General features: G+C 42.9%; 1 long non-coding RNA gene across 1 annotated transcript; it reads right to left on the minus strand.

Moving 5' to 3' along the window:
• Positions 1 to 607: 607 nt before the first annotated feature.
• Positions 608 to 8546, minus strand: LOC125467099 (uncharacterized). Its single transcript, XR_007250564.2, has 2 exons — positions 8217 to 8546; positions 608 to 1204 (listed from the first exon to the last, which is right to left on the minus strand). It is a non-coding gene; the product is annotated as an uncharacterized LOC125467099 (long non-coding RNA).
• Between the last annotated feature and the right edge of the window lie 3597 nt (positions 8547 to 12143).

Genomic DNA, 12143 nt, shown 5'->3' on the forward strand with positions numbered 1-12143 from the left:
TGAAATCTATGTTGACACTTGCACTGATGGAGCCCTGCACAAAGATGCTGTTTATTTTTTGGATGAGATATTAGACTGCACCCAATCAACTCCATTAGCAGCTCATAAACATTTCACGGTACTAGTCAGAGAACAACAACAGAAATTTCCTGGTGTGAATAATTCAGTAATTATGCTTCGCTCGCTAGTACCAAACTGGTCATTCCCATACTGGTATTTGTGGGAACTGTCTGTACAATATTTTGCTCACTAGGTTTCTGACATTATAAAAGTGATTTCACTTCGAAAAGTACTTCACTGAACACACAACACATCGGGACATCTTCATGTTAAGAAAGACACTCTATAAATACATTGTATTTTTATTAACCTGAAATAGGCATGAACAGGTAAGGTTTATTGCAATGATTAGATGTCCTTGATTCAGCAGCGAGGAAAATCTGACACTAGGAATGACAGCTGCTGGGAGATGTAGCGCAGAGGCTGGGTGTGGGGATCCAGGCTCATATATCTAGGGCTCAGTGCCTACTCTCGACATATGAGCACATGTACTGAGACCTAACTGGCTTGCAGTGACTCAAGCAGCTGTTGCTGAATCTCTGAATCGTTTCTTTTATTTCACAAATATGTTTTATTCATAAAAGTAATCTTTGAATATGTACATAGTCACAAACGCAATTCTGGTCTGTACAATAGAGTGTCAAAGAAACAAACAAACATTGGAGTTTGAACATACCCAAAAACCAAAGGCATCTTTTACAAGTAAAATAATATAATTACATGTCCTGAGGCACTAGGAGGGTATGAAAAATGAATGGACACCCGACTGACTTCAGCAGAAGGACTTCTGACACTGAACTTTCCCCACTGCCCCTTGGCGACAGCTGCCCCAAACTTTAGTGCGTCCCTCAGCACGTAGCCCTGGACCTTGGAATGTGCCGGCATGCAACATCCAGTTGGGGTCAACTCCTTGTTCTGGAACACCAACAAACTTGGGGAAAACCAAAGAGCACTTCTCACCAAGTTGATGGTCCTCCCGGATGTAGGTGATGCTTGTTTCAGTGTGTGTGTCCCGGGGAACAGACCAACCAGCACAGAGTCCTGCATCACAGAATTGCTTGGGACAGAATCTCTGGACCTCTGATTGCAGGAACCACTGTACAACAGGATATGGTGCGTCCATGGTTAACGGTATGATGGTTACCTACACAAACACACCTTTTGGTTAGTGTTAATCCAAACTCATAAAACTCAATAGTAAGCATTATAATACACGAATAAACCCAAACTCAGAGTGGACATTATTGTAGTTATTGTAATGACATTAGCCGGGTGGACCTTATAGAATATGAGTTCCCTAATTGGGGCTGTTGAATGAAAATGTTGAGTGTGAGAGAAACTGACAGCCTGGTGTCCGATTCTGTATGAGGCAGGACTAAACTCCAGCTCTTTCATGTGTACATAAAGGTGTCTTGGTGATAGGATGTTGCCCTCTGTGGAGTAATTTCAATTATAATACATGAGCTTCCAGCCCTACAATATACCGAGGAACCCTTAAATTACCAATCAGTCTCACTCACTAATCAAAATCCTTTGAAATAAACTTGTCAGAGGTGGCAGGCTTCTTCCTGGTCAGGTAGATACAGCCCTGTAAATCAATGATGGGAAGTGGCATGCTGATCCTGGCTGGTGAAGGCACAGAAAACATGCCATATTCTGAACTGGTCCACTACATGGTTACAGTCAGTGTTTTCCTTCCATTCATGGGATATGGGCATCAATGACAAATCCAGTGTTTATCAGCTATCCCTAACCCTCTTTGAGAAAGCAACGGTGAGGCCACTTTCTTGAACCTTTGCAGTTCATGTGGTTTTAGAGAGGGAGTTTTAGAGAGGATTTTGACTAGCAATAATGAAGGTAAAATGATACAGTTCCAAGTCAGTGAATTGTATGCTATTCAAGTTATTCAACATAGAATTCCCAGTCTCTGACCTCCTCTTGATGCCACAGTATTTATATGGCTGATTCAGCACAGTTTGCGGTCATTGATAAATACAGAATATTGACACTGGGAAATTCAGCAATGGTATTGAATGTTGAGGGTGTGAGAGAGTGCCATGGGGTGTGTAGGTAGGTAATGAGAACATTTCCTTTGAGACAGCGAGAACTCTTATTGGGCCTTTCATTGGAAAGTGTCCATAAATCTCAATGCAACTGGTACCTAGCCAAAGAAACATGAAATTAATTCCCACATCCTTATAGATACATCTCAGGGCTTTCTGAAGTGTATCAGTTAATTAGTTGCAATGGTTTCTAATCAGCGTTGTTATCTAAGCAAATAAAGTTTGCACATAGGTAGGTTTAACAACTAGCAATGAATCATGTGATTAGTTAAAGTACTTATATGTTAGCTAAAGAAAGCTATTACAGAGTATATAGAGTCATACAGCACAGAAACAGGGCCTTTGGCCCAACCAGTCCATGCCGAACAAAATGCCAAACCAAACTAGTTCCACCTGTCTGCATTTGGCTCATATCCCTCCAAAATTTCTTATTCATGTACTTGTCCAAATGTCTTATAAACATTGTAACTGTACCCACATCTGCCACTTCCTCTGGAAGTTCATTTCACACATGAACTGCTCTCTGTGTAAAAAACTTTGTCATCCCATGTCCTTTTAAAATCTTTATTCTCTCACCTTAAAAATATGCCTCCGATCTTGAAATCCTACACACCCCACCCCGAGGGAAAAGACACACTTATCTATACTCCTCTTGATTTTATAAACCTCTATAAACGTTTCAACCTCCTACCCTCCAGTGAAAAAAGTCCCAGCCTACCCAGCCTCTCCTTGTAACTCAAATCCTCCAATCTCAGAAGCATCCTGGTAAATCTTTTCTGAACTCTTTTCAGCTGAGTGATATCTTTCCTGTAACAGGGAGGCCAGAACTGAACACAGTGCTCCAGGAAAGGCCTCATCAATGACCTGTGCGACCTCAACAAATGACATCCCAAATCTCATACTCAAAGGTCTGAGCAATGAGGGCAAGCGTGTTAAACACCTTCTTAACCATCCTGTCTACATGGGACGCAAACTTCAAAGAACTGAACCCTATGTTCCACCACACTAACCCAAGGCCCTACCTAATTGTATAAGCCCTGCCTTTGTTTGTTTTTGTTAACAATGAACAGGTTAATCTGAACAAGTAAATTACATCTCAGTTTCTTATCTCTGGTTGAGATAACCTCAGGGCTTGGGAGATTCACAGAAGGGCCCAAACCCAGTGGGCCTTAAAAATGTTTGCTTTGTCCCACAGTCAACAACCATACTGAAGCCAAACTTGCAAGACATTTGTTAAAGGACTCCTGTAATCTTCAAAACAATGTAAGGTGTGTTGTATGACAAAGAAGAAAAGATTTCCATTTACATTGTGTCTTATCAACTCCAAAAGCATTTTGAGCCCGAATTAACTTCATTGGGGAAACCAAGCGGAGGCTTGAGGGCCATTTTGCAGAACACCTCCACTCAGTTCGCACTAAACAACTGCACCTCCCAGTTACGAACCATTTCAACTCGCCTTCCCATTCCTCAGACGACATGTCCATCCTGGGCCTCCTGCAGTGCCACACCGATGCCACCCGAAGGTTGCAGGAACAGCACCTCATATCCCGCTTGGGAACCTGCAGCCCAATGGTATCAATGTGGAATTCACAAGCTTCAAAATTTCCCCTCCACCTACCGCATCTCAAAACCAGCCCAGCTTGTCCCCACCTCCCTAACCTGTCCTTCCTCTCACCTATCCCCTCCCCCCCACCTCAAGGACCACCCCCACCTCCTACCTACCCCTAGCCTCATCCTGCCCCCATGACCTGTCCGTCCTCCCTGGACTGATGTATCTCCTCCCTCTTTCCCCACCTACACTCACCTTTACTGGCTCCGTCCCCACCTCTTTGACTTGTTTGTCTCGACTCCACCTATCTTCTCCCCTATCCATCTTCTATCTGCCTCCCTCTCTCTCCCTGTTTATTTCAAAAACATCTTCCCCTCCCCCATTTCTGAAGAAGGGTCTAGGCCCGAAACATCTGCCTTCCTGCTCCTCTGATGCTGCTTGGCCTGCTGTGTTCATCCAGTTCTACACCTTGTTATCTCAGATTCTCCAGCATCAACAGTTCCTAATATCTCTAACTTTAACAATGTTTGGCTCAAGCTAGTGTTCATGTTCAATAACAAAGCACTTATACCTTTCTGCAGGTTTGGCAAAATTATTCTATAAATAATTTGAGTATAAAATGCCAAATTGCATTTAATGGCGACAAAAAAGACTATTAAGGAGAAGGTTAAAGGCTATTTAACAAAAAAAAATCAGTTTGAAATAACTGAGATTTAAGAAAAAAAGTTCCAGGTTCCAGATTCAAATCAGAGTTAACGTTTTGGGTCTGGGCTCTGAGGGTCACCGGACCCAAAACATTAACTCTGCTTTTATTTTTACAGATGCTGCCAGACCTGCTGAGCTTTTCCAGTAACTTCTATTTTTGTTCCTGATTTACAGCATCTGCAGTTCTTCTAGTTTTTATTTAAGATTTAAATGCAGGTCTGACTGGTTCAAAAATGGAAGTTCCTAGAAAAGGTCAGAAAGTCAGGCCTGCAGGTCAGTCATCTGTGTCAGGTCCGATGACCCATCCTCAGAACTGCAGTTTTCAGCTAAGAACCAGTTTGTCAATAGGAATATAAGAAAAGGTGAGGTTCAGTTAGGGATGGAGCTGGTGGCCATTACCAGCTGAAATGGTTCCTATCATGATCAGTTTGTTTGGTGAGATTTGCACGTCTAACTTATCCAGTTGAGCCGAAAACAGAAAGTTGTGGTAATACTCAACAGATCTATCATCCCTCTGTAGAGAGAGAAACAGAGTGGATGTCTTGAATTGCAAATGACTCTTCTTCAGAACTGCTGAGGAATCCCAGCCAAACCGGATCCACGCTCATTTTCTTCCAGCCAGTTGGTTCAAGAGCCTCTGGAGTCAAATAACTATAACCTATTTTTAATAGATCACAGGAACATTGACAGAATGGTGGCTCAGTGGTTAGCACTGCAGCCTCACAGTGCCCGAGGCCCTGTGTTCAAATCCCAGCCTCAGGTGACTGTCTGTGTGGAGTTTGCACGTTCTCCCTGTGTCTGTGTGTGTTTCCTCCAGGTGCTCCAGTTTTGCCCCCACAGTCCAAAGCTGTACAGGTTAGGTGGATTGGCCATGCTAAGTTGCCCCATAGTGCCCAGGGATGCGTAGCTTAGTTGCATTTGCTATGGGAAATATAGGGCTATTCGATGGATCTGGGTGGGATGCCCTTTAGAATGTCTGCGTGGACTTGCTGGGCTGAATGGCCTGGCCCCACACTGTGGGGATTCTATGATTGCCTATGTGGAATTTGTACTTTCTCCCTGTGTGGTGAGGGTTTCCTCCCACAGTCCAAAGATGTACAGGTTAGGTGGATTGGCCATGGTGTCCAGGGATATGCAGGCTGGTTCATGAGCCATGGTAAATGCAGGGTTACAGGAGTAGGATGGGTGGGTGCCTCTGTGAGGGATGCTCTTTGGAGGGTTGGAGTGGATTCAATGGGCTGAATGGCCTGTTTCCACAAAACAGAGGTTCTATGAACATAAGAGAACATCTGAAGAATGGTCCTGAACTGAAACGTCAACCTTCCTGTTCCTCTGATGGTACCTGGCCTGCTGTGTTCCTGCAGCTCCACACTGCGTTGTCTCTGACTCCAGCATTGGCAGTTCTTACTACCTCTAAAAGAAGAGCCTGTAAGGTTCTTGTGGCATGTGGTGTCTCTAACCCTGGGCTAGGAGGCCTAGGTTCAAGTCTCACCTACACCTGAAGGTGTGTAATAACAGCTCTGAACAGGCTGATTAGAAAACATCTCAGAGAAGAATCTACCCACTAAGCTTCTATTTAAAAAACACTTAGCGTCTTGCAGGCCAATGGATCCATTTTCCACTTCAGTCTATGGATTCTGGTAGGATGGCATTTTACGTCGAACAAAGATAAAAGTGAACTGAAAACTATTCATCCATTTAGCCTGATACTTGCTCAACCAAAGGAATGTGATGTGCCCTTAAACCTGACGGAGTGCTTTTTAAGCAAATAAGAGCGACTTACCCCACACACTGAACAAAAGCAATCGTGCTTTACTGTTATACTTATCCCCTCAGCCCATTAGAAAACCTATGATTTTAAAGCAACCACAAATAACAGGCAATACATTGGTACAGGCTTCTTCTGTTAGCAATTAATTACAAAGCATCATTTGACAGTGTTGGCAGCTTGAAACTTACTCAATAAGTGGTAATGAAAACCGCCAGACAATCTGTGAGCTTTCTGCCTGGCTGTTTAGGGAATTGAGTGGGTAATTGTTTTCATATGTTCTTTGTGGGAGAAAATTATTGTTTTGATTCCCATGTCACATGCAGCCTCCCATTACGAACACACAGCACACAGGGAACTGGAATTGTGAATCTGCCTGATGCTGTGGTCAGTCAAAGATTTTGCTTGAGATGGACAAAGTGCAATGCTCCTGTTTGTTAGGGGATGCAAGCAGTGAGCAGATATCCTCAAAAAAGGAGAGAGAAGGGTTCATCAGCAGAGTCTTCCTAAATTGGTTTCGTACATAAGGGGCGAAGGGTTGCGCATTTCTACTCTCAACTAAAGAGAGTTGCAGAAAAGAAGACTTTAAAAATGGTGGAGATAACAAGGTGTAGAGCTGGATGAATGCAGCAGGCCAAGCAGCATCACAGGAGCAAGAAGGCTGAGGAAGGCCCAAGCGTCTGAGCCCAAAACATCAGCCTTCCTGCTCCTCTGATGCTGTTTGGCCTGCTGTGTACATCCAGCTCTACACCTTGTTATCTCAGATTCTCCAGCATCTGCAGTTCCTACTATCTCTTATTAAAAATGGTTGATGGATTAAGAGCCTGGAAGTAAGACAACCTTGTCACTAGATATTTAAGAAATATTTAGATGAACATTTGAAGTGCCCTAGCAAACAGGGCTGTGGGCTGAGTGCTGGAAAATGGGATCAGAATGGATGGATGTTTGTTAACCAGTACAGACACAATGGGCCACAGGGCTCTTTCTGTGTTGTGAAAACTATCTGACTGTATTTTAAAGTAACAGCTTGTATTTATGTACCCTCTTAACACCACAAATACTCCCAAAGTGCTTCACAGTAGAGTTATCAAATCTGATATGACAACAAACTATTTTAAAGGATGACCCCAGTTTGACCATTTAAGGACCATTTTAAAGAGGCAAAAGACAGAGAGCTGGAGATGTTTCAGGAGGGAATTCCAGAAATTAGGTTTAATGCAACTGATGGCACAATCACATATTGTGGAGGGATGAAAGTCAGGAATTTAAAAATATCTCAATATCAACAAATCTGTTTCTTCCTGAAAACAAATCATGGATCACACAGCACAGAGTAGGCTTTCAAACTCTCTATTGTTATAGTGATGAAACCCATGGGGAAGTGGGCTGGCTGACTTATAGCTCACTGGGAAATACTTGTCAAACTGTCTTCTCATCTCGAACATTGTACTTATTAGGCTGGACAGAAGTTTTAAAACTGAGAATGGATTATATATTGTATGGAGATGGCAATGAGTGAGTATTTCATCTGGTCAATCATACATGATGCACAGCAATGTCATATTCATTAGGTGTCTGTGCCACCAACAAATAGTAAGTATCCTGTCAGCTCAATCATCCCAGATTGAATTATGAGTTCATTGGTTGTTCCAATTATCAAGAGTTCGCTGACTCACTTATTATGGAGTTGGCTCGAAGGTGCTGACTTTAGAATGACATTTCTAATTCAAAGGAATGTCAAGGGTCAAAATCATTTGAAGTGAAATGGCTTGGCAGTGAAAATGCAGCCCATAGTCAGAAGCATTAAGAGAAGCAATGCTTTACTTAGCCACTGTTGCCCGGTTGCCTTCCTCAACAACAGCTATTGGCTCGGCACAAAGAGGACAGGAGTCATGTCTATATCAAATAACCACTACTTTTATTTGTTTAGTTAAAGCAGACATACAATTCACACCATTTGGTTAGGAAAAGTTTAACAGCAAGCATGCAATTTATACAAGGCTAAAATTCAAATGTACAACCCACGAAGCTTGATGTTGCCTGAACAGTCAACAAAAATAAAAACTGTTACCTGAGAATAGAAGCTCTCTCTGACTGAGCATCTCTTCCAGGACTTGGGGGTCTTATCCACACTCCCAAGCGCAGAGTTCCACTTTGCAAATGTTGCTGTCTGGAGTTGCTGCTGATGGCACACTGAAATCCTTCATTTTTATCCTTTTTCCTTATCTTCACAAACTGCGGTGTCTTTTCCTTGTTGGCTCCTCAGCTCATCTGAGAGTGGTGTCTTTCTACTATTGGCTCACTCCAAGGACACCTTTAGGGTTACCTCATTACTTTTCTACCAAATAAGAGCTGAACCAGCTCAAACCGACTCAAGCCAGCAGCTAGGGCTCAGGTAACTTCAGTTCACAGCTGCTGTCTTTATGTGTGAGCAGCCTTTGGCTAACACCAGTATATCAACTGTTCGTCCCCTCCCCCCACTGCACCACACAACCAGCCCAGCTCTTCCCTTCCACCCACTGCATCCCAAAACCAGTCCAACCTGTCTCTGCCTCCCTAACCGGTTCTTCCTCTCACCCATCCCTTCCTCCCACCCCAAGCCGCACCCCCATCTACCTACTAACCTCATCCCACCTCCTTGACCTGTCCGTCTTCCCTGGACTGACCTATCCCCTCCCTACCTCCCCACCTATACTCTCTCCACCTATCTTCTTTTCTCTCCATCTTCGGTCCGCCTCCCCCTCTCTCCCTATTTATTCCAGAACCCTCACCCCATACCCCTCTCTGATGAAGGGTCCAGGCCCGAAACGTCAGCTTTTGTGCTCCTGAGATGCTGCTTGGCCTGCTGTGTTCATCCAGCCTCACATTTTATTATCTAGTATATCAATTCCTGCCAGGATTCGTGTGGTACAGTCCCTACCTTTCAGACACTCACTTATTCCGGAGGTGTGTCTTAATATATCTAAACAGATTAATTAAGATAGCTGTAACTGCCAGCTAATTAATTTAGTCCCTGAGAGTGACTGAACTGAACTAGTGAATAGTGGAGATCACAGTTATGGGACATTAGAATCACCGATAGTATGTAATACACTACCAGTCCTTGAATTCCCAAATATCTTGAGAGAAGGTAGTGGTGAGTTGCCCTTTTAAATAGTGAATGGCTTGTTAGGATATTTCAATGGGCAGTTAAGACTTAAACTTGGTGCAGGACTGAAGCACACATAGGCAGACTGTAAGGACTGTAGATCTCCTCCTTAAAGGACCTTAGTAAACCAGGTATGTTAGTGAAACAGCCACAGGGAATGCTGCAGAAACATAGCAGGTCTAGCAGTATCTGTGGAGAGAGTTAATGTTTCAAGTTAGTGATGTCACGTTAGAGAGTTTCTGAAGCACTTTCTGAACTTGTTTCAAATTTCATGAATCTGCATTATTTTGTATTCATTACAGATATGTTGGTGAAATGGAAAAATTACTGACACCCGTCTTTTTATTTGATATTTTGTGAATTGACTGACTCTAAATTCTACAAGTGCCATGGTGGGAATTAGACATAGTCCTTAGGTTATTAATCCATTACTATTCCAGCGAAGTATCCACTATGCTGCTGTTCTCAGTAAGTAATGCTAGGGTACAATAAAAGAAGGTTAGGACACAGTGCACAAGGCATTGTCACCAGGCTGCTTGCAAACCAGCACCAACTGCATTTCAGCACACTTTGTTGTGCTTTAGGTTATACAGATGGGACAATAGTTCAGTGGTTAGCACTGCTGACTTACAGCTCTGGGGACCCAGGATCAATTTCCTCCCTCAGGCAACTTGTGGAGTTGGTATGGGTTTGTTCTGGTTTTCTCCCACTGTCCACACTAGGTGGATTAACCCTGGGGAAAAGCTGGGTCTGGCTTCTGACCATTTTTTTTTGAGATTTAGTGTGGACTTGATGGGCCAAGTGGCCTGTTTCCACACTGTAGGGATGCTATGTTTTCTATGACATAGTTTGATGAAAATCAAGAAGTTTACTAGAGGTTGCAACCCAAATTCTCAAGTCCCAGGGCTCAGGTTATTATAAAGGCCACAGATTCTTGGGATTCACAGGAAATCGTTAGATGTCAGGAAGGGGCTGTGACAGATCAGTAATGGAAAATTTCTCCCTGTGGGATTTATCACTAAACCAAGCCTAGGTTCACGAGGGCATGTGTTAGTGCAAACTTTAATACGCAGACAACGCACTCTGTCACCTATTTATAAAAACTGTTCTGGTAAAAGCTAATCATAAGAACATTGCTTTCACAGGAGTGTTTATGTAAATTCCTATTGTTTGCCTCTGTCTGAGGGAAAGTAAACTCTCAAAGGAACTGATTTTTTTTCCAACATGTTATATGTCTATATTTGTTGTCGGCACAGAGTAAAATGACGCATTTATTTATTCTGTGAATCAGTCAAAATTCTAACTTTTAATTTGAGAAGCCCAGGGGAAGATCTTGAATTGGGGAAGAGAAGATACCGTAGATTAAGAAGTTGGGAATCCTCTTGGTAGTGACCCTATCCCTGGACTGGGATACCTGAGTTCAAATTGCACCTGCTCCAGAGGTATGTAATAAAATCCCTGAGAAGCTGATTAGGAAAAAATAGGTTAGTTGGAACTATGCTTGTCAGTTATAAGCCCACAGCATTCAAAGGAACCATCAGAATTTCAATGGGACGAATGGCATCCTCCTGTGCTGTACTATCCTATTATTCCTGATTTTGTGTTGGTTGGGGAGTGGAAAGACTGACAGAGACCAGTAGTTCCAAAACATTTAGACTCTGGGAGAGGCTGAATTAGACTGAGGCATTAAGAAATTTGATTGAATAAATGTGATAGAAAAACGAGGGCCTTACATCCAAGCGCAACGACATTGAAAGTTCCAAAGAGCAAAGGTAGCGATTGTAACAAGGTCAGCCAGGTGGATATCGTAGAAAATGAATTCCCTGATTGGGGCTGTTAACCTGAGCCAAGGGAATCTACATCCCGATTTTAGACAAAGTTAAGTTGACTGGCAGAGGTATGTGACTTTGGTTTAACCTTTAATGAGATGCTGAGAGATCATTTGGTACATGGGATTAATGACGTAACCATGGAGAAGCACCTACCAGCTAAAGCTCAACTGGTCTTCAAACCGATACAACAACAAATTTTGTCATGAGAAGATGTGGCAAGTGGAGCCTATAGGTTGCAGGGTGTGCCAATGGAAGTGGCCACACTCGCCAGTCCAACTGAACTTGGGGAACAGCATTTGAGGGAAGGCAATTGCATAGCTTCACGCAAGACATAAACTGAGCAGAATGTCTCGAGGTCAGCCCAAAGCAAAACCCAAAACAGAACCAAACCTTGGCCAAGTGGTTAAAATCTTCAGGATTCAGGCAGGCAAGCTGTGGAGCTTGCTGCCAGTATTTGGACTTGAGTGAGTAAAAAAGCCCCACTGGACCTAAATTGAGTAAGAGATCTCACAGGCAGGTATCCAGGGGAGTGTACCCCCTGGAAAGTCCACCTACATCAGGTTTGGTACATTCTCTGTGTCAACAATTGGGTATTTATCTAGCTGTGAGAAGCAGTTTACCATTTGTTTAAAATCCCTACAAAGCCAAACTGACCCCTCAAGCTTCACAGTCACTGAGAAACACAGTGAACATTCCCCAACCTTTCCTGTGGGGAAAAGAGTTGATTAGCAAGTGATGATTAAAAGTAAAGTTAGACACTTAATAAAAGGGTAAACATTCTGGCATTAAAACTCTCCTAGATCAAAAATACAGCTTGAACCCTTCTTAAATCTCCAGTGAATAAATGTCATCTCCTATTAATTATCAATCCCTTAAATCTAGTTTTCTTTTAATTAAATTCAAATTCCACCATATGCCATTGTGAAATTTGAACCATGCCACCATAATATTATCCATTAATGTTACTAGGTAATAGTCATGGGGACCCAGGTTCAAATTCTGCCACTGTGGAATTTGA

Source organism: Stegostoma tigrinum, chromosome 33 (genome assembly GCF_030684315.1).
Source record: "Stegostoma tigrinum isolate sSteTig4 chromosome 33, sSteTig4.hap1, whole genome shotgun sequence".
NCBI lineage: Eukaryota > Metazoa > Chordata > Chondrichthyes > Orectolobiformes > Stegostomatidae > Stegostoma > Stegostoma tigrinum.